Below are 26308 nucleotides of genomic sequence, written 5' to 3'. Positions count from 1 at the left end.
GGATGTGGTGCAGCGGGTCAATGGCAAGCACAAATAGCAACAGAGAGAGAGGGTCCCCTTGACGAAGGCCCCGACCATGCCGAATAGGGTCACCGGCAATACCATTGAGCAATACACGCGAAGATGCCGAGGAAAGAAGGGCGGAGATCCAATCTCGGAAGCGACTTGGGAAGCCATGGTGGCGCAACAAATCCATCAAGTAATCCCAACGCACCGAATCAAAAGCCTTCTTAATGTTAAGCTTCATAAGCAAAGTTGGTGTATTTGTGCGTTGAAAGCGCCTAGCCAAGTTGCGCACATACATAAAATTGTCATGGATACTTCTTTTCTTGATGAAAGCACTCTGCGCATTGGAGAAAAGTTTGTGCATATGAGGAGTGAGCTGCGTGGCCATCATCTTCGCAATGATCTTAGCAATGCCATGGATGAGACTAATTGGTCTAAAATCTGAGATGTCCTCTGCACCATCTTTCTTCGGAATGAGAGCTATGTTTGCCGAGTTTAGCCAATGCAAGTTGGAGACCTGAAGGTCAGAGAAGTTGCTGATGACGTTCATGATTTCGGGTTTGACTATTTCCCAACACTCTTTGAAGAAGGCTCCGGTAAAACCGTCAGGGCCCGGGGCCTTATCAGTAGGGAGGGCAAAGGTGGCAGCCTTGACTTCCTCCGCCGAGAAAGGCATCACCAAGTCCACGAGGTCGCAAGCCGGAGCGGGGATGAAGTCCCAGTTGAGGTCCTTAGCACGGGGCGCCCCTTTTTTAATGGCCTTCCTAAAGTGTTCTTGTGCGATTGTCTTCTTATCATCGTGGTTTGTGACCCATCCATTGTTATATTTTAACCGATGAATAAATTTTTTCCTTCTTCTGTGATTGACACGAAGGTGGAAGAAACGGGTGTTGGCATCACCCTCTTTGAGCAAAGTAACCCTAGAGCTTTGTCTCTTTCTAGCTCTCTCAAGAACAGCAAGGGCCACAATCTTTCTTTTGAGCTTCCTCCTGAGATCCTTCTCCTCAAAGCTCAAAGTTCTACTTTCTTGGTCCAAATCCAATCTAAGAATGATCTCAAGAGCCATGTGAAGTTGGACCTTATGGTTTGAGAAGATCTTTTTGCTCCAAGTGCGAAGGCATTGGCTAACTCTCTTTAGCTTGTGAAAGAGTATTTGACATGGCTCGACATGGGGGACTCTCTCATTCCAAGCATCTTGAACAGTCTTCTTGAAGTTAGGCATATTGATCCAAAAGTTTTCAAAGCGGAAGCATTTTGGCCGAGAGGGCCCCACATCACTAGCGAGGAGTAGAGGACAGTGGTCGGAAAATGATGATGACAACGCGTGGAGAAGGTGGGAGCCAAATTGGATGTCCCAATCTTCATTGCAAAAGAAGCTATCAAGTTTGCTCATGGTTGGGTTGGCTTGTTCATTGCTCCATTTGAATTTCCTATTTTGCAAGTGCATCTCCTTGAGCTCACAAGCATTGAGGGCATTGCGGAAGCGAACAATACGGCTGCGATCGACATTGGTACGGTTCTTATCTCTGGCGCGATAGACTTGGTTGAAGTCGCCGGTGAGAAGCCATCTCGTGCCAACAGGAGGTTTTTGTCCAACCATTTCAAGGAAAAAGGAATCCTTCAAATTGCCTCTAGTAGGGCCGTACACGGTTGTGATTTGGAAAGAGGTGTTTGAGCCAATGATAGTCACCATGGCCGAGAGGAAGAAGTCCCCAAAGCTCACATTATCAATCTTGACAAGATCTTCATTCCATAATAGAAGAATTCCCCCACGGGTGCCATTCGCGGGCCGCTCAGCGAAGCTGTTCAGGCGATGGCCGCCGAGGAAAGCAGCAATAAAAGGATCCATGACAGCAAGCTTGGTTTCTTGAAGACATACAATGATGCAAGGAGTGGAGGCGATGGTTTCATGAACAGTTGTACGACGGTGTGGGCAGTTCAATCCACGAACATTCCAATTCAAAATACATAAGTTGTTATCTTCCATTAGAGACTAACATTACTGAAGGAAATATGCCCTAGAGGCAATAATAAAGTTATTATTTATTTCCTTATATCATGATAAATGTTTATTATTCACGCTAGAATTGTATTAACCGGAAACTTAGTACATGTGTGAATACATAGACAAAACAGAGTGTCCCTAGTATGCCTCTACTTGACTAGCTCATTCATCAAAGATGGTTATGTTTCCTAGCCATAGACATGTGTTGTCATTTGATGAATGAGATCACATCATTAGGAGAATGATGTGATGGACAAGACCCATTCATTAGCTTAGCATTGTGATCGTTAAAGTTTTATTGCTACTGCTTTCTTCATGACTTATACATGTTCCTCAGACTATGAGATTATGCAACTCCCGAATACCGGAGGAACACCTTGTGTGCTATCAAACGTCACAACGTAACTGGGTGATTATAAAGATGCTCTACAGGTGTCTCCGAAGGTGTTTGTTGGGTTGGCATAGATCGAGATTAGGATTTGTCACTCCGTGTATCGGAGAGGTATCTCTGGGCCCTCTCGGTAATGCACATCACTATAAGCCTTGCAAGCAATGTGACTAATGAGTTAGTTGCAGGATGATGCATTACGGAACGAGTAAAGAAACTTGCCGGTAACGAGATTGAACTAGGTATGAGGATACCGACGATCGAATCTCAGGCAAGTAACATACCGATGACAAAGGGAACAACGTATGTTGTTATGCGGTTCGACCGATAAAGATCTTCATAGAATATGTAGGAGCCAATATGGGCATCCAGGTTCCGCTATTGGTTATTGACCAGAGAGGTGTCTCGGTCATGTCTACATAGTTCTCGAACCCGTAGGGTCCGCACGCTTAATGTTCGTTGACGATATAGTATTATATGAGTTATGTATGTTGGTGACCGAATGTTGTTCGGAGTCCCGGATGAGATCACGGACATGACGAGGAGCTCCGGAATGGTCCAGAGGTAAAGATTGATATATAGGATGATATGGTTTGGCCAAGGGGTGAAGCCCACGAGGCTTTAGGTCGGTGCAAAAGAAGTTTTGCGGAGGCCAGGGGGCCAAACGCCGGAGACCCTGGCGTCTGGCCCTGAGCCAGACGCCAAGGATTGTGGCGTTTGGTCCTGGAGTCCGAGTGGGACTCTTGCCTTTCGGACAAAACCGACTTTGAGGAGGCTTTTGCTCCAAGTTTCGACCCCAGGGCTCAACATATAAATAGAGGGGCAGGGCTAGCACCAAAGACACATAAAGAAACACCAAGCCGTGTGCCGGCAACCCCGTCCCCTCTAGTTTATCCTCCGTCATAGTTTTCGCAGTGCTTAGGCGAAGCCATGCGGAGATTGTTCTTCACCAACACCGTCACCACGCCGTCGTGCTGCCGGAACTCATCTACTACTTCACCCCTCTTGCTGGATCAAGAAGGCGAGGACGTCATCGAGCTGAACGTGTGCTGAACGCGGAGGTGCCGTATGTTCGGTACTTGATCGGGACGGATCGTGAAGGTGTACGACTACATCAATCGCATTGATAAACGCTTCCGCTTTCGGTCTACGAGGGTACGTAGACATACTCTCCCCTCTCGTTGCTATGCATCACCATGATCTTGCATGTGCGTAGGAATTTTTTTGAACTTACTACGTTCCCCAACAATTACATCTATCATCAGTGCAAAAACATCATCATGCCGTCGCCGTGGCCTCCTCACTTCCATGGCCTGCAGATTTGGGGCCGTGTCGCCACCATGCTCAACTAGGGCGTCTTCGACAGCAGTGGCCAGGTCACAGTCAAGCTTGAACAGAGCACGTAAAGCCGCCACCGCAATGTCTGGCAGTTTACCATTGAACAACGCGACATACTTGTTGATGGCTTCCTCAGTGATCATCTCACCTTCCTCTATGATACCCAGCCTTTGGCAGAGTAGCATCTCCGCTAGCTTTGCAATAGGCATCGATCGGTTCTTGGCTTGGAGCCGCGGGCTGCTGCGTCCCACTGTGAAACTGGAGATACCAGCCAATGTCTTCCTTCTTCTTGTCGGTGGCCTGGGCGGGGTGGATCTTCGCGTTGGCGATGGAAGTAGGGCCTGCTGACAAGGCACGAAGATGGGGGTGCTCTGCTTTGGTTGGTCGGAGCAGTCCTGCTGGGAGCTTTGAGGAGCAGAGGCGTCCCCCGCTGGCGAGCTTGGGACTGGAGGAGTTCTGGCCAGGCGAGGCAAGCCAGAAGGGCGCGTCGAGGTGCAGCCATCCAGAAGAGGCGGCGATGGCTGCAGCAGTTGAGTCGGCCCATTGCGCGTCAGCGACCTCAATCTTTTGATAGAAGGCGTCCTTGGCGGGGAGGAGGTGGGCGTCCGCGGTACAAAGACCGGGGTGGAAGTCGGGCTGTCGGTGGATGGAGTCGCCCCCAGAGAGGATCCTGTAGTCGACGAGGTTTCACAGCGCATGAGACGAGGCGGCGAGCAAGAAGGCCAGCCCGGTGGTGTGTTCACCGGCGACGCCAGCAGTCCCCGACCCGGGTTCACGCGATGCAGCCAATCAGGAGCAGTTGAGGAAGGGCGCAACTCGATGATGTCTTGGTATGTAGTGCGAGGAGAAGGCGGTGATCTTTCAGCCAGTCGGGGAAGGTCTCAGCTCGATGATGTCTTGGTGAGTAGTGCGGGGAGAAGGCAGCGGCGATCGACCACGATTCTCAAAGTTGTGCGGGCTGGTAGTCCTGTTTCTTCGGCGCACGCACCTCGCCGGCCTGTCTGCTGGGCGGTTTCGGGACCTCCTGCCCATAGCCGGGATAAAAGCACCATCGGGAAGTCGTTGAACACAGCCTCTGTCGATTCGCCGGGCATCGAGGATTGGGAGCTCCAGGCCACGACGCATGTCACCCTTGTCGTCGTAGTCATCTCGGCACCGACCGTAGCGAGAGCCTTGGCCTCGATCGTTGTCACGCCTAGCGGGAGCGCTGGAGTGTTGGTGGCCATCGCGCCCGTCGTCCCTGCCACAGACATCAACCCAGCAGACCGGATCGTCATGGCCACTATGTGGGCGGCACAGAATCCTCCCCTCAGCTTCTGCCAGTGTGGACGGCGGAATCATTGGCGGCGGTGGGAGGCGGTCTTGCACTGGCGGCGGTGATTTTTTTGCGCACTGGCGTGCACGATGCCCACTCTTTCGACAAATCAGACATTTGTAGGGGTCACGACAATCAATCTTGTGATGTCCCCGCTCCAGGCAGCGATGGCAGGTTCGACGATGATGCTTCACAAAAATACTGCCTGATGGAGGGGAATAGGAAGGCAAGGACCTCCGTCTTGACTGATGCAGATTGGGAGACTGAGCTCTCCACCAATACGGCGGTTTAACCAGCATCCAACCCCCCTCCAAGCTTGCATCCACACCCAACGGCTCGAAAGAAGTCGCACGAGGTGTTGCAGGAGTCGAAGGTGCGGGCGTCCGCGCCGCGCCCCGGCCGGCAGAGAAGGTAGCAGACGGCGCTGTCTTGAGGCATGACCTGGGGGCGCCATGGATGCGCTTAGCTGGAGCTGGATTCAGTAGGTCTTCAGCAGCAGCAAAGCAGACCTTCCGAGCTGGACCTGGCGCGACGGAAGCAGGAGCCGCAGGTGGATCTTCTGGGAGGGGATCCGGATCGAAGTGCGAGCCTGAAGAGGTAGAGCACACCGGCGGCAGCACTGGATCTGGCGTGGATCCAGCCAGCTGCGGGAAAAGCAAGAGCACGAGGCCCTCGTGAGCAAACCTTGGGCTGGAGAAACCAGGGGGCACAGCGGAGATGCAGGGGAGTGGCACGGCTGGAAGCGGAGCAGCCCAGCGGCGGCGGCGGCGGTGGCTGCGGGCACGGGCGCGGTGCGTCGCAGGAGCGTGGGCGGAGCCATGAGAGTAACTGTTTCACTTTCCTAGTACATTTACTTTTTTCTTTTGAGACAATCCTAGTACATTAAACCCAATAAGAGTCGCGCAATGTGCGCACTCTCGCGGCTTTGGGCGCACGGGGCGTGGGGGAGGCGTTGCGCATGTTTTGAATCAGAATGATCAAATCCCTTCACAATGGTTTACATGACACTTATATATCTTCTGGAGAGACACGACGATCCAGAGGAGGCGTCGGTTTTAGAGAGATGCGTCGGTTGCCGAGACACAGGCGTCCGCGCGATGCAACCGCTTGGCCGTTGGGCAAGGGGAGATTTCCCTTTTACAGAATTAATCTCAACACTCCCCCTAATCTACGCTTGACCATGTAGAATCATCTTCACGATTGTCCGGGAAGCTCTATCATCTCAAAAGATTCTCCTTCAAAAGTTCTTCATAAAATCTGTAATGAGATCCTGAAACATATACTCACAAGAAAGATAGCATAATGTGATGTCATTAAAATGAGGATATCTCAAGAAGAGACTCCCCCTGACACCTGCAAGTCCCTAAGTCTTTGCATACCAATTCCATGAACACATTTCTGGAATGTAGAATTTGGTAGAGACTTGGTAAATAAATCAGTAAGGTTGTCGCATGATTTGACTTGCAGAATGCTTATTTCCCCGCTTTTCTGAAGATTATGGGGAAAAACCATTTAGGAGAAATATGCTTGGTGATATTACTCTTGATGTATCCTGTTTGCATCTGCGCAACACAGGCCGCATTATCTTCATAGATAATGGTAAGTGATTTTATCGAACCCATTTCACATGACTGTTGTATGTGGTTTATCATTCTGCGAAGCCATACACATTCGCATGTTGCTTCAAATAATGAAATTATTTCAGAATGATTGGTAGATGTTGCCACCAGAGTCTGTTTCGAAGACTTCCATGATATAGCAGTGCCACCATGTAGGAACACGAAGCCGGTCTGAGATCTGGCATTATGGGGATCAGACAAATAACCGGCATCTGCATATCCAATCATATCAGAGTCCTGATTTCTCTGGAACTGGAAAAATAGGCCAAGATCCTTTGTGCCTTGGAGATATCGAAAGATATTCTTCACTCCAGACCAATGACGTTTGGTGGGAGCTGCGCTATGTCTAGCAAGTAGATTCACTGCAAATGCAATATCAGGTCTTGTGCAATTTGCAAGATACATAAGCGCTCCAACAGCACTAAGGTATGGAACTTCAGGTCCCAACACCTCTTCTCCATCATCCCTTGGTCTGAACGGATCTTTCTCTACGTCTAGAGATCGAACCACCATGGGAGTTTTAGATGGATAGGATTTGTCCATATTGAATTTCTCCAATATTTTCTGGATATAGGCAGATTGGTGTACCATGATTCCTGAGGGAAGATGCTCAAGTTGAATACCTAAGCAAAATTTGGTTTTACCCAAATCCTTCATCTCAAATTCCATCTTTAGGTGATTGCGTGCTTCATCAATGTCTGGTGTGCTGCCGATGATGTTGAGATCATCAACATACACAGAAATGATGCAAAATCCTGTAGAGGACTTCTTGATGAAAACACATGGGCAATCAGCACTATTGGAGTAACCTTTCTGAAGAAGGAACTCACTGAGTCGGTTGTACCACATCCGTCCCGACTGCCTTAAGCCATATAATGACTTATTCAGCTTTACACAATACATGTTGCGTTTTGCATTTTTATTCGGGACAGAGATTCCATCAGGAACCTTCATATATATGTCCGAATCTAGTGACCCGTAAAGGTATGCGGTCACGACGTCCATCAACTGCATAGATAGACGATTTTGCACTGCCAAGGATATAAGATATCGGAAAGTGGTTGCACTCATTACTGGAGAATATGTTTCAGTGAAATCAATGCCGGGTTTTTGCGTGAAACCTTGTGCTACGAGCCTTGCTTTATATCTCACCACCTCATTGTTCTCATTCCGTTTCCGGAGAAAAACCCATTTGAATCCCACAGGGAAAACACTGGGAGGTGTAGGTATTGCTTCAGTGAATACCTTTCTTTTGTTAAGCGAGGCAATTTCTGCTTGGATTGCATCCTTCCATTTAGGCCAGTCGGAGCGCTTTTGGCACTCAACGATAGACCTTGGATCATGATCAGTGAGAAGGGTATCTGCAATCTTTTCAGCAAAATATATGTCGACAGTCGTAGTCTTACGGTCAAATGATTCTCCAGAATCAACATAGTTGATGGAAATTTCCTGCACCCCTAGTGACTCTTCGTGATTTCCCAATACGATCGAGTCTGGGTGTTCCGATGTCCCAGTCAGTTTGTGCATACTGGAACTGGGTTGTGGAGGTTGCCCTTCCACTGGGTGTATACTACCCATCAGGTGTTTGTCAACGTTGAGTTGACCTGCATTTACTGACTCCGAGGTTTTTCTCCTCGATTTCCTTTGCTGCTTGCTAGAAGCATGCTCCGGGTCAGAGGCCGTACTACTCCCCCTCTTTTTAGGAATAGGGAGTTGAGTGGTTTTTATTGGTACCTCCACTCTTTCTGGCGCGTTTCTGGCCGGGTTTAAGGATTTTGTAACACCTTTCAAATCAGTAAATGAATCTGGCAGATTATTTGCAAGATGTTGCAAATTAATGATCTTCCGAACTTGAAGTTCGGTCTCTTGGGTACGTGGATCAGAGGATGAAATGGCATGAGCATTCCAATCAATTTCCGGGCATTCTTTCTGGTACTTGAAATCTCCCCCTAATGCCGGAAAATGTTCCTCATTAAATATGCAATCAGCGTGACGGGCTGTGAACAGATCCCCAGTCAGGGGTTCCAGGTACTTGATAATCGACGGCGATTTGTACCCCACATAGATCCCCAACTTCCTGTGTGGGCCCATAGATGTCCGCTGTGGTGGTGAGATCGGGATGTATGCAGCACATCCGAACTTACGCAGATGGGAAATGCTTGGAGGATTTCCACGTACCAATTCCAGAGGGGAAGAACTGTGATATGCAGTTGGCCTCAATTGTATCAAGTCAGCAGCGTGTAAAACAGCGTGACCCCAACAAGAGGTTGGCAAGTTGCAATTCGTCAACAAAGGTCTTGCAATGAGTTTGATCCTCTTAATCAATGCTTCAGCCAAACCATTTTGTGTATGGACATATGGAACAGAGTGCTGAACTTCAATCCCCAAAGCCATGCAATAATCATTGAAAGCACGTGAGGAGAATTCTGCAGCATTGTCCATTCGAATTGATTTAATTCGACTTTCAGGATAATGGGCTTGCAACTTAATGACTTGCCTCATTATCTTGGCAAATGCATGGTTTCGTGTGGATAGAAGACACACATGTGACCATCGTGTAGATGCGTCAATCAGAACCATGAAATACCGGAAAGGTCCAGATAATGGCTGAATGGGACCACAAATGTCTCCTTGAATACGTTCAAGGAACTGAAGTGGTTCAGCTTGTATTTTGAGGTGTGAGGGCCTCAAAATTAGCTTTCCCGTGGCACAAGATGTGCACACAAAATCAGAAGATTGAGGAAATTTTGACTCAAGCAAATTATGACCAATGGAATTGCTAGTAATTTTTCTCATCATCCCTATTCCAGGATGGCCTAGGCGATCATGCCAGGTTTGGAATGCGTTAACATTCTGAAAAATTACTTTGTATGCAACATGTTCCACGGGTTTGATGTACGTATAGTACAAACCAGACGATAGAGAAGGAATTTTCTCATGTACCTTTTTGCCATATCCGTCATCTTTAGTAAAGAGTAGATACTCCTCTTTGTTGTCTTCATGGGTTTCAATATGAAAACCATTTTTACGGATATCTCGATAACTGATCAGGGTACGTGCAGAATCGGGATACAGTAAAGCATCCTCAATTGTCACATATGTACCACTTGGGAGGGTGAATATGGCACGTCCAGTACCAACAATCACTGTATCGCGTCCAGCGATAGTTAGAATATCTCCATTCGTCTTTTTCAGAGTTTGGAAATATTTCATCTCCCTCAGTATGGAGTTTGTGGCACCACTGTCCACAAGGCATAATTCCTCTTCCATCGGATTGTCCCCGTAGAAAACTATATAAAACAAAGAATTTTCAATAAGAAAACCTCATAGTAATATATAGAATACAATCTTTATTATATCAAATGTGCTGATACAATACAATATAAAGACAACAACAAACTTATGTTCTTATTACAATCATCACAAATGGACATAATTAAGTAGATCACTAGGAGATTGAGGGACTAGTCGAAGTCGCCAAACACGTTGTTTGCGGTGTACTCAATCAACGTGTTCTCCATTTCAGCAGTAGCCTCAGGCAGATAAGGAACCACGGCGTTGCTCGGTCCAGGAGGAACATCGTGCGAACCACCAGCTCCTTTTGCGCTATCCGGATGAAGGTTGAAGTTGGCTTCAAACCTTTTCCCTTGAGGTGCTTTGCGTCCCTGAGATTGCTGGTACAGCATAACCAGATGCTTGGGCATTGTGCACTTTTCAGTAGAATGCGTGGAGCATCCACACTTGTTGCAAAGCTTAGATTTATCAAGCCTGGGCTTTGAAGTGCCTTTTCCCTTGCCTGGGTATCTAGATCTCCTGTTCCCATTGCGCTTTCGCTTATGCTCGAAATTGGAATTGTTTACCCCGAGGGGTACCATTAAACTTTTGTCTATTTGCAACATTCATATGGACTTCAGGTAAAGGTTGTGCCCCAACTGGGCGCTGAGAGCCATTCTTAGCAAGTAGCTCATCATGCTTTTCAGCCTGAAGTAACATGTGAATAAGCTCGGAATAGACAGTGTAGTTACGAGCACGGTATTATTGTTGGAGGATCCTATCTGAAGGGAGCATAGTAGACAAAGTTTTCTCTATCTTCTCCCCCTCAGTAGGTTCCTTCTCACAAAAGCGCAGTTTGGAACATATCTTATGAACAGCATGATTGTACTCACCGATGGACTTGAAATCCTGAAGACGGAGATGAGTCCAATCATGGAGTGCTTCTAGCAGGACTACTGCCTTCTGCTGTTCATACCTCGTTTTGAGGGCCAAAAACAGAGTACTAGGAGATTCCTCCTGTAAATACTCAGACTTGAGATCTGGATGAATATGGTGCATAATGATGAATAAGGCAGCATAGTTCTGCTGTTCTGTCAGCGGCGTGGCCCCAGCCGGGAGAGGAGTCTCCGGGGGTTGTATTGCACGCGCTATCCCACGGGACGCAAGACTGATCTTGATGTCCATAGCCCATGTAGGGTAATTGTGGCCATTGAGGGCAAGCTCCTCAAACTCTTTGGCAGTCATCTTTGCCTACATGGGAAAACCAGAAATAATTAATTTACAGGTGGTAAATTAAAAACCATCATGGTTCTATAATAAGAATGCAAAAATTTGATACTCAAGTGTAAACTTGAAAAATTCTCAACCTCAATTGTGTGAACATAACACTTTGAAAATCATTTAGATCTCACAGTAATAGGCTATATCGCCATTACCTTGTGTATGCTACAATTCAGATATAAGGAATACGCGTTGGAGGTAATCGCTTGTCGAGAATGACAAAACGTAGACCTCACAGTAAGAGGGGATAATCTGCAAATGAGCAGTAGATCCCAACTCATTACCTTGTGATTCCAAATATAATGAGGGAGAAATATTCAAAATTTTGCAAGTTTGGTGTGCGAGAGAAGATGATCTCGATCGCTAAAACATGTTCAAGAGAACTTGATATGTGGTAAACACATGGAACATGTCATACTTCCCAGATGAAATCCGGTACTTTATTTATATTATCAATCCATTACATAATATAAACACATTAATAATTACACAAGTCCTAGTCAGATGTAATCTAGAACAGGACTAGAATGTAAGTAGCAGTCAAACTAGGTACTAAACAGTACTAAACATAGTCTAAAACTGCACTAGTACAATAATTAGTACTAATGATCAATGAAACAGAGAAAAAAAATTCATAGCCACCACGAGGACCCGAATGCGCCTCGGCCTAGGCTTGCACGGCCTTTGGCCAGCCCATCCGCCGCCGCACCGCATAAAGCAGAGGGGAGAGAGCGATAACGGATACGGGTCGGATACTCCGACCCCCCCACCACTGCTCGATCCCCACCCTCTGGTCACAGCGCCGCCGCGGGGAGGAGTGGCCGCCGCCGCATCCCTTCTTCTCCAGTGGTTACCGGCGCAGCCCCGCCGAGCTCTCCTTGTACGAAGATGAGGCAACGACGACGGGGTCCAGGCGGACTCCTGGAGGCGCGGCGCTGGCGAGGCCGAGGCTCGCCGGAGCCCACGAGCCGGCGCGGCGGCCGGGACGGCGGTCGAGGGCTGCTACAGCGCGCCCGAATAGGCGGCCGAAGCGCTGCTCAGCGCGGCTGCTCGACCCCGCGGTCGTCTCCTGTTGAGGCGTGGCGGTGGCGTCAGCGTCCTCCATGCCTGCTCCAAGGCGGACGACTCCGGAGGCACCGGACGGTGCGGAGACGAAGGCGAGCGCCTCCTCCTCGTCACGACGGCGCGCATCGGCACGGGGCAGTATCCGGGTGGGCTATCGGCCTCGGCGGCGGGCTTTGGCGTCGACGGCGCGAGCCACGCGGCCGGCGGAGGAGGTGGTGGAGGCGGAGATCCAGGGGGCGGTGCAGGCGCGGCTGCAGCCCTGTGCACCATGGAGGCGCTCGGGCCGGCCACTAGCCAGGGGTCGAACTCCATGGGCGCCTGGCCATGGGCGCAGGGAGCACCATCGTGGGCGCGTCCAGGGGCGAGGGGAGCACTGCGGGGGGCGCGTCCAGCAGCGCGGTGGCGGCCAGGAGCACCACGTCCAGCGGCGCGGTGGCGGCCAGGAGCGCCACGTCCAGCGGCGCGGCGGCCGAATCGACGGATGGTTTGCATCCGGCGACGGAAACGCCGGAGTCCACCCACTCCATGGTAGCGACGACGGTATCGACGACCATCCTCGCGGATCAGGCGGAGGAAGAAGGAAACGAGGTTAGGCATCTCACCGGCGGCGAGTGCTCCCTCTCTTCTCCTTTCTCTGATGTTTCTTTTGCTCTCGCTGGCTGTTCTACGTGCGTGATAACGTGTTTTGAATCAGAATGATCGAATCCCTTCACGATGATTTACAGGACGCTTATATATCTCCTGGAGAGACACGACGATCCAGCAGAGGCGTCGGTTTTAGAGAGATGCGTCGGTTGCCGGGACACAGGCGTCCGCGCGATGCAACCGCTTGGCCGTTGGGCAAGGGAGATTTCCCTTTTACAGAATTGGGGAATTTGAGGATTTGCCACGCCTTTAATTACACTTTGAGGATTTGCCCCTGTTTACCCTGTAACTGAGGATTTACCACGCATTTGTTGTAATGTTGAGGATTTGCCCTCCGTACACGGTTTGGATCATTTGGCAGATTATAGTATAAATTATGTGACCAAAATGCCCCTGGTCCAAATCAGGATGAGTAATCCCCAATCGGACATGTACCTTATCTCTTCTTCCTTTTGCTTGTACTCTGTTCGTCCATGGTGGATGGCCGCCCTGCAACCTCGCCGTACGTCGTGCGACCTTGCAGCAGCTATACCGGCAAGGGCGTCCTCCCCTGAGCTGCTGCTGTGTGGTGTTGTGCCTCCTTGAGCTTGCGACGCCCTGTCTGCAACCTTCCACGAGCTGCCGCTGCATGCTGCTGTGCGTCCGTGAGCTGCTGCGAGGTCTCACTGTGTGGAACCTTCCCCGAGCTGCTGCTTCTTCCTGCTGACCCTCGCCGAGCTTGCTGCTGCCGCAATGGGCTCTGCCTTCCCCGAGCTGCTGCACAGGTCCGTGCTCTCCCAAATCTAAGGAACTTCAGATTTGTGGTTATGTGTACTTTCTGAAGTTGTGAACTTCAGATTTGTCATTTTGGGTACTTCTTAATATTCTAATTTCTGCTCCGCCAAATGATCTCAAATTCTCCCAGAAATTCACGGTTTTCAGTAATTGTTTCAATGTTTCCTGCATAATTTCAATTTTAGGCCAAATTTGACCCAAAAATAGGCTGGAAATGATCTGTTTTTAAGTTTCTCAATTTCTGTTCGGCCAAGTGAGCTCAAATTTTCCCAGAATGCTCAATTTAAAACTCTTTATTTTGTGGAATTGTTTCAACTTTATCTGGGTAGTTTGATTTTTTGGCCAAAAAAATTGTGCATCATCAGGCTACCGCTTGGACAACATTTCTTCACAAATCATGGCAACTGCAAACATTTGGTTACAATAATAGATAGTCTGACTCTGACATCCATACATAAGAATCAACAAACATAGTTCGGCACAAAAGGACACGACATAGCATGTTTAGCTCAAAAAAATGACATGACATAGCATCTAGTTCACCACATAAGCACGCCACAATCTACGTTCTTTTTCTCTTAGGGGTCAGCTTTCTCGCACGCGAGGTCGAAGGCACCTCTGTTGGCTCTGATGATTCATCAGCCAAGGCCATAGCCAGCATCCTATAAAGAGTGGAATAGTAAACATGAGAGATCAACTTTGGACTGCAATGAAATAATCATTTTACTGTATATTACCTTCTTGTCACTGGCCTAGGACTATCATGGAGACTGGCAGGAATAGTAAGCATTTGCCTATTGGGTGTGCCAACAGGAGCGCCACCAATTTGCCTGTTGGGTGTGCCAACAGGAGCACCACCAATTTGAGGTCCTGGCTCATCATCTTCAGCAGGATATGTTCTTGCTCTCTGTTTTCTCTTCCTGCAACATGATACAAAATGCATATAACTGGAAACAATTCATAACATGACAAAAGTAATGCAAAATATATTTGGTTATATAATTACCTTTTTTGGGACCATTTAAAGGGCAACCAGCTTGTCTGTGACCTAGTTCATTGCATCTTTTGCATCTGTTTTGGCTGCCCAATTGTTTAGGTTCTTTCTTTTTTGGACCACCTTTTCCACCTTCGAGGGCACTCTTGTACCTCTGCTTTCTAGGCCTTCCAGGCGGTCTTCCTTTGTCAATTGGTGCGTCCATGTCGAAACCAACATCCACATGAGGCCATTGACTCCTATCTGTCATAGGCTCAATCTCACCTGCATAAGCTGCCCTAAACTTGTCCAAGGAGAAATAATTATGAACATAGTCAACCCATTTGGGGTTTCTCCTCCCCATAAAAAATACTAGAGCATGCTCACAAGGCTTTCCGGTGTGCTGCCATTCCAAACAGGTGCATTCATGTTTGTCAACCTTCACAACATGCCTAAGACTGTTTTTGCTTGTGTCCCTGACTTCACAACTACCATTACCTGATTTTCCAACTTTTAGATGACCAAGCCCTCTAGTCCTATTGAAAATCTGTTGAATAACAGCAGGAATGATCTTTCCCCTCAATTTCTCCCCAATTCTCCTTCTTTTGTATACTAGTTTCATCAACAACTCTCTATATGTGTCAGCAAGCTCATCAACAGGCAAGTCTTTATAATCTTTTATCCAGTTATTAAAAGACTCGGCCAGATTGTTGTTTATATAATCACACTTGATGTCTGCATTGAAACTGCATCTCATCCACTTCAAACTGTGATAGGTTGACAAATATTCATGCACACGGCTACTAGCTGCCAAGACTTTCTGCATATGATGGGAGAAAACTTCAGGCCTATATGCCCTAGCAGCAGGCCACATCCTACCAAACACATCACCTTTGAATTTTTTTGTGAAGTTTGCCATCAAGTGCCTAAAACACTCTCTCTGCTCCACATGAGGAAAAACCTTTTTGACAGCATTTTCTAAACCTTTGCATGCATCTGTACATATAGCTAAGTTAGGGACTGAACCTAAAGCTCTATTGAGTTGTGACATGAACCAAGTCCAGTTTTCCTCAGTCTCTCCATCAATGAACCCAATTGCAACAGGAAACATCCAGTTATGACCATCTAATGCTGTACAAGCTGCCAAGTGTCCTCTCCATCTACCATTCAATGCCGTGGAGTCTATGCTGAGATATGGTCTACAACCAGCTAGAAAACCATCTATGGAAGGTTTAAGAGCCATAAAGAATCTGTGAAAGTGGACTTTACCATCTACTACCTTGGTATCAACCTCTACGATGCTCCCTGGAGATCTCTTCTCAACTTCTGCTTTGAAGTTATGCAAATTCTGAAAACTCTGCTTCAAAGTGCCATAAATCTGTTTTTCGGCTCTAGATTTACCGGCCCAAACTGTATCATAACCAATGGTGATGTCATAAGTTTCTTCGAGTTTCTCTTGTAGTTCTTTACATCCTATGGTAGGATCATTCTGGAGTATACTCATTGCCTTGGCTTCAACCCAACCTTGTGTTGCCATGGTGGTTTTTACTCTGCTACTTGAAGAACATTTGTGTTTCTTACTCATCTTAGTGACCTGCATCCATACAAAACAAATGGCCTATGAGAAATAGTACTGCATTCAATAAAAGAAAATTAATCACTCCCTCCGATCCATATTACTCATATTAAAGCCAAGTAATATGAATTGGAGTACTAGAAACAGAAGTTATTGTTAGCAAGAAAGTTGTTAGTACCCTTATTGTTTTCTCATCAGCCCTTAAACGAGCAGTTATTCTCCATGGACACTTGATGCCTCTGCATTGTCCGAGATATCTTTTTTGTCTGTTTTATATCCCCATATGTCAATTTCATTGTTAATGCCATATTGTTTTATTGCCATCCTGAACTCTTCCATTGAAGGAAACAAGGCACCTACATACATATGAGGGTTCTCTTTGTCATATGCAATCTCCTCCTCTTGAGCTATCTTGTCATCAACAGGAATAGCAGCCTCAGTTAATAGTTGTTGGTCCTCCTCATCAGTGAGATACACATCTTCACTAGGTGGCGAAGAAGGTGCTTCATGTGTCTCATCCTCCTCGATACCTAGAAAATCACACATATTCTCCTCTGTAACTGGAACATCCACTTCATCTTCATTTGGAGGAGCAATCTCAACTAGGCTCCAATCAATTGGTGGTTCGATATCCAACACCACTGAAGACCCGCATTGCTCATTGCTTTCAGCAATGTCAAAAATTGATGGCATATTGGGTTGAACAACATCACATGTTGTGAAGTTAATATCATTGTCAACAAAAGCACTTGTTTGACTCGCCATTGATTGAACAACCTCAAGTGCTTCCTCATTCGCATTGTCCACAACCACAGATGATGTAGCACTGCATAGTACATCATCCATAGCCGATTTTAGGATTTTAGGTGCCTTCTCAACAGGTGCCTTCTTAGGTTTCTTAGCAGCTGGTTCCTTAGTAGGCTTGTTAGCTCTCTTCGCGACAGATTTCTTAGAAGGTTTTGTATGCACCTCAACTAGCATCTTCACTTTTTCTTCCTCTCCCCACATATGGTCAATCAAATGGCTTCTCAATTGCTTAGTGCTAACCAGTCTGCCCTCATCTGAATCCTTATCATAGCCAAACAGATGCACCTCCTGCCATGGGCCCCATGGTATGTATTGGCTCAAGTCGTATGCAAATTTGTTTAAAGTGAGCCCCTTCCATCTAATCTGCATTTCAATATCCTGCCGCTCCATTTGTTCCTCAGCGCCATCAGCAAGCATGGCCCAATATGGAAGAACTCTAACTTTGATGTTAACATGAACATGCTACTTCACCCTACAGTGAAATATTCGAAGTTTACGGTTAGATTGTTCATTGACGGAAATGCGGATAGAGTATCATTCTCACCTTTGTGTCTTGAGAGCAACACCCTCAGTACCCATATTAGGGCCATCATCCATAGCATCCATCCTCCACAGATCAACCGTACATGCTCTGCATCAAACTTGTTATTCTCTTTACATGTTTATTCAACAGGTGCCAAATGGCTTTTATTTTATCTTCAGGTTTCTTGACATTAACAATCAAGTGGGAGCTAATAGCAGGACTCTGAATTTGCAGAAAATCTGGAGATGATTTCTTTGGAGTTTGTTGATTAACTATGTTTTAGGGGCAAATTTGGGAGTTGGTTCAGACTCATACCAAGGCAAAAGGTGGACGTATTGACATGTTGCACTAGAGGAACAACGACCTTGGGGGAGCAGGTGACGGTCGAAGGAATGGCATATAGTGGCACATACCAGGTTGCAGCCGCCGCTGCCGTTGTCGCTGCCGCCGCCGTCGTCGTCGCCGCCGTCGTGGAGATCGAGGTCACCTTCGCCGCTGCCACCCAAATCGTATCAGACGAGCGTGATATCTGGGACAGAACGATCGGGGTTGGCTGCCTCTCACGTAGATCAACACGAGGGCTTGTTGGTCATTTTGCTGTGGCCCGTCTCGTCGGGGGCAAATCCTCAAGATTACAGCAAATGCGTGGCAAATCCTCAGTTACAGGATAAACAGGGGCAAATCCTCAAAGTGTAATTAAAGGCGTGGCAAATCCTCAAATTCCCCTACAGCGTGTTTGGTTCGGGGGAATTCGAGATGGGGAATGGGAGTTGAGGGGTGAGGAGATTAAAAGTCCACTGTTTGATTAGAGGGAATGAGAGTTTAAGTAGGAAGGGGAATGAGAGTTGAGGAAGCCAATTCCCACCTATTTCTTCCCAGGGGTACCCTGTTAATTCGTGAGCAGAGTTTTATCCCACGCTAATTCCCATCATATACCAAACAAGGGAATGGGAGTAAAAATCTACTTCCCATGACTAATCTCTTCATAAACACCCTTGTGCAAACTCCCATTCCCCTGCCTAAGTGTTTACCAAACAGGCTGCTACAGAATTAATCTCAACAGTGCACACCCGAGTTGACCCAGTGAATAACCTCAGGTAACACCTCCCCGAGTTAAACGTACAGCCGTTTCCTTCCCTACGAAGGAGAAAAATATCCCCAGATTTACCACGCGCACTGCCCCTTCCTCTCTCGCCTCCTTCCCTGGCTCTCGTCAATAAGCACGGCGGCGGCGACGTTGTGAGTCATCGAGGCGGAGGAAGACGGGTGGCGGGATGGATCTGGTCACGGTGGAGTTGGAGCTCGATCGGACAAGCGGTGGCGTGTTGGAGCAGTGCTGGTTTGGCCAGCCGGTGCCGCGCGGAGTGCGAAGAGATCGTCGGCGACATGCTGCGGGAGCGGGACAGCGGGATCTGCTCTGGGCGGTCCAGGGCATGCCGGTGCCGCTCGTGCGGCCGAACGGCGGCCGTAGCGGCACGGCCGGGGAGAGTTGCGTCGATCAGGTCTTGTAATGGTGGTCAACTGGTCCGAGCCAACCCCTCCTCCCACTTCCCCATCCCGAGGTCTTCTCCTCTAGGTTTTTATTTCTAGTTTTTCGAATTATATCAGTTGCTGCATCAATTGATTCCGAAGGTAATGGTATCTTCATGTTTTGAAGGTGTCTCAATGCTTTTCTTAGTCAGTTTCGTCTCTAGGTTCTTTTTTTAGAAATTTTGCACTCATTCAACAGTTGTGTACATTTTCTTCTTCTGTAATGCGAGCTTTTTGTTCGTTATTATTTAAGCTCACTTTGTGAAACTCAAATTTCAGGAATTTTAGAATAAGCTTGTGGACAGTGAGAACTCGGGCGAAGAAGAAGAAAAAGAGCTTGAGCCCTTGGATGATGATGGTGATTTTATTGATAGTAGGAGGCGACCGAAATGTCTTAAGGTCGCAGAAACTGAAACTCCTGAGCGGCAAAAGCTTCCTATGCAGGCTCCATCGAAACAAGGTATATCTTTCACAGACAAATAATATTTTTCGGGAAAAGACTTGGATGTGCCCAGTTCTGATTTGAGTCATTGATCGAAAAAAACCTACCAGGTTGCATCTGAAAACTGTCGGCCCTAATGATGTTTTCTCAAATGTCAATTCTCATTATGAATACCGAACTTCTGGGGAGGAGGAGGACGCAGAGAAATACCTCATATGCTGAATGTGAAAGTGTTGATAGTCACAAGAAGTCAACTAAAAAAAGGTTAGACTTCAGTTTGAATTATGTATCAAATTATTTATTTCATCGAGATGTCTGAGATTTAAATTAGAAGAAATTTTAGTACCTTTGCCATATGATTACAAAATCCCCTCGCTATTTTTAGATCTTGACAGTCTCTGAACCTGTTATATTCTGTAACTTTGGAGAACATGTTGGACGTTCACTGTTGCTTGAGATATTAAGCTGTTCTATTTGAGATATATGGGTCATTGGATAAGTAGGGTCCACTATACCGAAGTGAACATGTTAGAAGTATTTACTAGCTTTCATCTGCATTTTTGTGCAGGTGGCACTTTTGCTTGTGTCTTGTTATCTTTTCAAAATGGTGAAGCTGACAATGATGGCCTTCCATTGGCGGAGTGCTTAGATGATCGTCGAGATCTGAAGGATGTTGTCTTCTTTTTTAGAAAAGAAGGATGTTGTCTTCTACAAGCAGCAAGCAAATTTTTTGTTCAAAAGCTTATCTAAAGGCCAACATGAATCATCAACACTGCCAACTGAGACTGGACCATACCTTTTCCAGGTCAAGGTATGTATTTACAGTACATGATACATTTTTGCTTTCAGCAAGATGAGGATAATATGACTGTTCGTGTGTGTGCGTGCTATATAATACATTTTCGCTTCAATCAAGATGAGAATACTGTGACTGTTTGTGTGTGTGAGTGCTTGCCCGAGGTGTTAGATCAGCTAGATCTGCCTTGTGAACTAGGGCAGGGGCAACTTTAATCAACCCTATATCCAAAGCATGCAAGCATGCATGTCGTATTGCCTAATTAACTAATTAGGAGTGCCTTATTATTTTCTCTGCCAACCAATTAGGAGGCCTAGATCCAGGGTCAGGGCCGGCAGGGCTTGGTCGTCTATGCCTACAACTACGTGACAGGGTCGGGTTGACGCCGCTGATGAAGATGCACACCCTCAGCCATGACTTTGTACCCGATCCCATCCATGCAGGTGTTGGTCACTGCAACTTCTGAACACTCCTTGTGTGTTCTCGTTAATTGACTTGCCGTTCTGTTCACTGATGCAAAGCCATTTGTGCAGGTGGGCTTCGCTACCATGGAACGACACCTGATCTCTCATGTGTATGAGCTCGGTTTCATGGAAGCTATATGTTCATAGGGTAATCCGAGTGCTTCCAAGGTACTGACTACTTTACTAACTTATTTGTGTGATCAACAAGCAACTTTTCTTTAGCGGCATGAAACATCATCTCAGAATTTTGCAATTTGATTTCTTATCCTTGACCATGTATCTGAACTTTATTATAATTTGTTGTGCCGATTAATTGAAAAATTGCTGCATTTTTATACAAGTATGAAAAGTTGCATTGTTTTACTTAAAGGTGATGCCGAACCTGGCAAACGTTGGTCTTTTTTGGTGGCTTTGCTCCTCTTCCGAAGAAGATACCTTCAGAGGAGACTGGGGAAGACATGGAAGCTACAGTCAAATTGCAATGATACCATTAAATACCCATAGCACAACATTATCAGTAGTCAATAAGAGTAATTTGCTATCGACATGATTTCATCCATGGCTATGAGATATATTAACTCCTTGAAAATGTTGAACTGAGTACCTATTTTTGCAACTTCTCAGTTTTAATCAAGGACAACTGGAGCCTATTGATTTTCAATCGTCGACTCATGATTTGCTTCAGACAAGCGAAGCTGTTGAGGTAGTATGTGCACCTAAACTGATTCTACATATATATTACATCTATGAAAATAAATTATACAAGCATGAAGGTCTAATGATTAGAATGCACATTTTTCACTATCTGGGAACATGACAGTAACAATGGTTATCTGTAATTTGAATCCTTGTGATATGTTCATCCTCTTTTTGGTGGCCTGAAACAAATGGCACATAACTGTTTTTTATATAATGTTGAGTTGACGTATAGGTAGGATGCTACTCCTTATTTATGATGTTTTATCAAGTGAAACAAGTTAAACAAGAAGTGATCACTATAAAATAATATCCAGGAACAAAGAAACATGGTTGATACTTGGTAGGCACACAACTTCGGTCCTGCTACTATTTTCTGCACCGTTTAGTTTATATAGGAATAAAGACCAAGGACATGATATTACTGGAACTAAATTCCATGTGTCTGATGCTAAAAAAACAACAACAGTGCCATTTAGTTGAGTCTTAGGATTATCGTCTCTTGTATAATCAATCTGAATGATGGTTTCAGTAGGTAGTTATGAGCTACTGATCTTCACAGAAATCAAATTTTATTAACGAAGGTTGGTTTTGAATTCATCGGCACACACACAAAAAGACTTGTTCAGGATTCAGAAATGTTCTTGTGGAAATTCTTATTACAAGAAAATCGATAAATCGTGGAGTGCCTATATAACAACCTCGCCTTTCTGAATTTTGATAATACAAAGGATCAGAAATAGCAATCTAGAGGAGCACATGCAATAGAATTTAATCTCAATAGATAAGGAAGAACATTGCAGTTGTGACCAAAGTTGAAACTATAATCAGTACGGGAAGTTCACAGAATAATAAGAAATATTGAACCTTTTAGTGAAGATATTATAGCTTTGCTTTTTGTAGAATCACATGAATCATTGTCAGATTGATGATACTAGCTGTATACCAGAGAAGTATTTAATTGTATATTTGAAAAAAAAAATTATATTTGTTTCGATTTGGCATTTTGCTGAAGATTCGAAGAATCTAGACTAGCCATCACTGATGAAGCTCTTCCTCTTTGGTGGTCGACAGGAGGAGCACGGGTGCCCGGGACGACAACAACGACAAGGCAAAGAAGACATCGTGGATTCATTGTCCAGGACATATATGGATTGTGCTCCCTGCATTTTCTAATTTGTCCACGGCTCAGCTTGGTTTCATAAGGTGTGTGTTCCCCACAAATACTTTTGTCTTGATGCTTCATGTGATTCTACATGGATTTTTATTTCCTATTCATTTACAGGTTAGTAAATTGTATACATGTGGTTGGATATTGATCTACAAGATAGTACTGCGCAGTTGTCCCAATATAAGTGTCTTTGAGTTAGTATAACTTTGTTGTACCGAAGTTATACTAAATCAAAGACACTTATTTTGGGACGCAGGGAGTAAGTTTTATACATGTGGTTTGGATATTAATTTGTTGGGTATCTTCATAAGAGGTGTATGAATGTGATGTAGAACAGCCATGCCAAAGTTCTTCTAGGATCTGCTATTCTTTGTAAAATTGTTATGTATAAGCCTTAGAAGAAACCTGAAAGAGAGATGCAAAGCATGAAAAATGTGACTTACCTGCACTGTCAACACGTTAAAAATTACAACAACTTGATTAGTGCGCATTTAATGCGATGCCCAAATAGTGCTGCCTTTTGGAGCATGTTAGGCTTTGATTTCAATCCATGGTTGTGCCCTACCTTCCACCTTGTAAGACTGTCACCTGTCTGATAATATGGATCTATTACTTTGCTATATCTGATGATTGAACACTTCTTTTTTCTGAACTCGTGTTAACTGTATTCATATTTCTCAGCTCCTCTAGCCCGCATATGCACGTTCACAACCGCACCAACAAGCCAGGTGCGCAAAGGACCGCACAAGAGGCGCGCCCTGGGCACGCCCCATCCACTAGTTTACTGCAAGAGTAGAACGTGCTTTCAACGAGCATCAATCAACAAACACCACTGGGCTAGTATTTTTCCGAGGCCCATAGCACACGTGAGAAAGCGCACTCCAGTCAGTATACTTGCCTCAAACAAGAAAAACTCTAGTCAGTAAACTCTTTTTCAGACTAGTCACAATGAGAGTAACATAGATGGTAACATCACACATATCTTCATAAAATAGATGATATGACAAGCAATTAATGGAGAAAGATAGACACGTGGTAACATAGCTAATTATTAGTAGTATGGGTAACATCACATATATCAAAACAAGATGAGTCTATAACCTCATAAATAAAGTGTTGCATGATACCATATATATGTTACACCACTATAGAGGTAATAACATAGACACATTGTGGCTAGTCTGAGAAAGCCCACACCATCGTATCTCTTTTTCTCAAAAAAGAAAATAAAATAAACAACAACAATCACATGTGCTCCCCGGCGAAGTGCCTCGTGCGCCTGCGGTGAGAAAATTGCAGCTGCCGGCCACACCGGCGATGAAACTCCGGCTACACAGTGGCATATTCCGCCAGTACTCCGCTGTCCTTGCCACCATAGCCCACGAATCGCCACCGCAGACGCGTCCGCTTGGCCCTGCCCGGATCCCTGTGCCTGTCTATGACCTCCACGGCGCGGCTAGCTAGGTAAGAAGTAATCCCCTTTTCTGCCAGCTCTAGGACATCTCTGTTTTTTGCTTTCTGAACTCCGTGCTTGCTGAATGTCAGCAGCTATCCAACATACCCTACCCTAAGGTATGTAAATTAAGGAACTTTCTTGGATTAATTGATGGGTCAGAATGCAATTCACATTCGACCCAACTTGCGCTATTCCTGGTTATGTACTACCATCTCTTCCCATAGTTCATTATACAAACTAGGAACCATTTAGCAACACAAAAACATAAAATTTAGTGACACTGCAAACCCAAAAATTGATGGAGCCCAACCAAACGTTTTCAGATGAAGGAAATACGTTCAGAGACGAGCTTTGTCATGGTTAACACCACCCTACGGCTAAGGCGTTTATTCTGGTTTCTGATCATCCATATAGAACTTTATCCAATATCCCAGTTTTTTCTTGTCTGTCTCTCCTTTCTACAGCTACAAACCCAATTTTTTTTTTTGAAAAAATACGCAGTAAGAATTAATTCCTGTTTTTCCCTAAAAACACATAGTAAACCAGGGCACGGAGTTTCATTCTACTTGGAGGAGAGCAATGTGCATAGTTGTCAACAACAATGGGATATGGCATGCGTGGTGTAGATATATACCCAATTGAAATATCAAAACCTTTATTACACGAACACTTCCATCATTGAACAATTCCTTTATCCATTTGAAAGCTTATCATCCACTCAGAATTAGCGACCATCAGACCGTGATGAGGGGTGTGGAAGGCCAGTCAAAACCATCAATTGAGAACCGGTGCTACAAATCTGGCCGGCCCAGGTACCAAACCCGCCTGTAGCTAGCAGTCATAGCCATCATCACTTCAGAGCCGGTGCTGATGATCCAGTTTGATGCACTGATGCTCTATGTCTATCGATGATCGATAATATATCTGAAGATTTTACCAAAACCTCAAAGAATCCACACGAACTGTCTCAACAGCATGTCTTCTGTATATGTCAGCAGTTCAGCTCTTGGTTTAATATGTACGTACTGAATAACTTGCAAGCTGTTCTGTATATGACATGCCGGCCATCGATCGTTTGGTCTTGCAACTCGCAAACTCCTTTTTACCGGTGGCGGGAGGTACCGGAGGATTCCAAACCAATAGAATGCTGCCACCTCTAAAGTTGTGGGACCACATGCACATACAGGCCAAGTATTCTCATGCTTGCATGGCTCGTATTTCTCAGGGCTAGGGCCCACCACGTGCAATCCCTGCTGAGCAGTTCATCAGCTGCAACGGGTGTTGTCCTTTTGTGCAGTGGAACGTACGCATGCATGCAACATCTCTCTCCTCTCTCTCAAACAAACCCATGCATTTTATTTTTGTTTACATTTTTAGATGGCCAATATTTTTTACATCATTGTTCTATTATTTAAATTTTTCATATATTCAAATTCTTGAACATAAGATCTTTAGAATGAGACCAATCTTGAGAATATTTAAACTAGTTTAATTTTAACTATTTCAATCATATCAAAATATTAATTTCACTCATTTCAAATTACAATTTTCAAATGAGTGCAGTGTGTTTTCCAAAACTAGTGAAATGTGTGAAATCTATCTTTTTTGAATGAGTGAAATTAGGTTTTTGAAACGAGTGAAACATAGTATTACAATTGAGTGAGCGTAATGTGTTTCTCTAAATTGAGTGAAATCTAATTATGTAAGTGAAATTAGTTTTCTGAAATAAATGAAACCAAAATTTTAAGATGAGTGAAATCCTTTTAAATAATTTCAAACATGTGAAACTGATTATTTCAAAACTTTTTTCAAATGAGCAAAATATGTTTTATGAAGCGAGTGAAATTGTTTTCGAAAATAATTGAAATACGGTTTTTGAAATAATTGAAATCAGTAAATCAAAATGGCTGAAATCAAGATTTTTTTGGTAAAACCTGTGGAATCCGTCTCTTAAGGATTGAAATAAGTTTTTTGAAATGAGTGAAATTATATTCTGAAATGAGTGAAGTGAGTTTTATGCAACAATTTAGGTCCATTTTTTAAATATGTGAAACTGGTTATTTCGGCTATGTGAAATAGATTGTTGTGTGTGCGAAACTGATTGTTTCAAATATATGAAATATCTTTTCAAAGCGAAGCAATTTTATGTTTCGTGAAAGTCATTT

The 26308-nt window shown here is 45.2% G+C and overlaps 1 long non-coding RNA gene across 4 annotated transcripts; it reads left to right on the top strand.

The window, feature by feature from the left end:
- The first annotated feature begins 18735 nt into the window (after window positions 1-18735).
- On the top strand, window positions 18736-23930 carry LOC123123879 (uncharacterized). Of its 4 annotated transcripts, none has more exons than XR_006460882.1 (10): window positions 18736-19112; window positions 19398-19578; window positions 19671-19824; window positions 20129-20371; window positions 20665-20799; window positions 20890-20988; window positions 21191-21350; window positions 21445-21523; window positions 22591-22722; window positions 23369-23930. It is a non-coding gene; the product is annotated as an uncharacterized lncRNA (long non-coding RNA). The 4 variants fall into 4 exon arrangements; XR_006460880.1 differs by lacking the exon at window positions 23369-23930 and adding an exon at window positions 22802-23098 and having other exon boundaries at window positions 18736-19090; XR_006460879.1 differs by lacking the exon at window positions 23369-23930 and adding an exon at window positions 22802-23098.
- The last annotated feature ends 2378 nt before the right edge of the window (window positions 23931-26308 follow it).

The sequence above is a fragment of the Triticum aestivum genome, chromosome 5D (assembly GCF_018294505.1).
Source record: "Triticum aestivum cultivar Chinese Spring chromosome 5D, IWGSC CS RefSeq v2.1, whole genome shotgun sequence".
Lineage (NCBI taxonomy): Eukaryota > Viridiplantae > Streptophyta > Magnoliopsida > Poales > Poaceae > Triticum > Triticum aestivum.
This window is presented reverse-complemented; position numbering and strand designations above follow the sequence as displayed.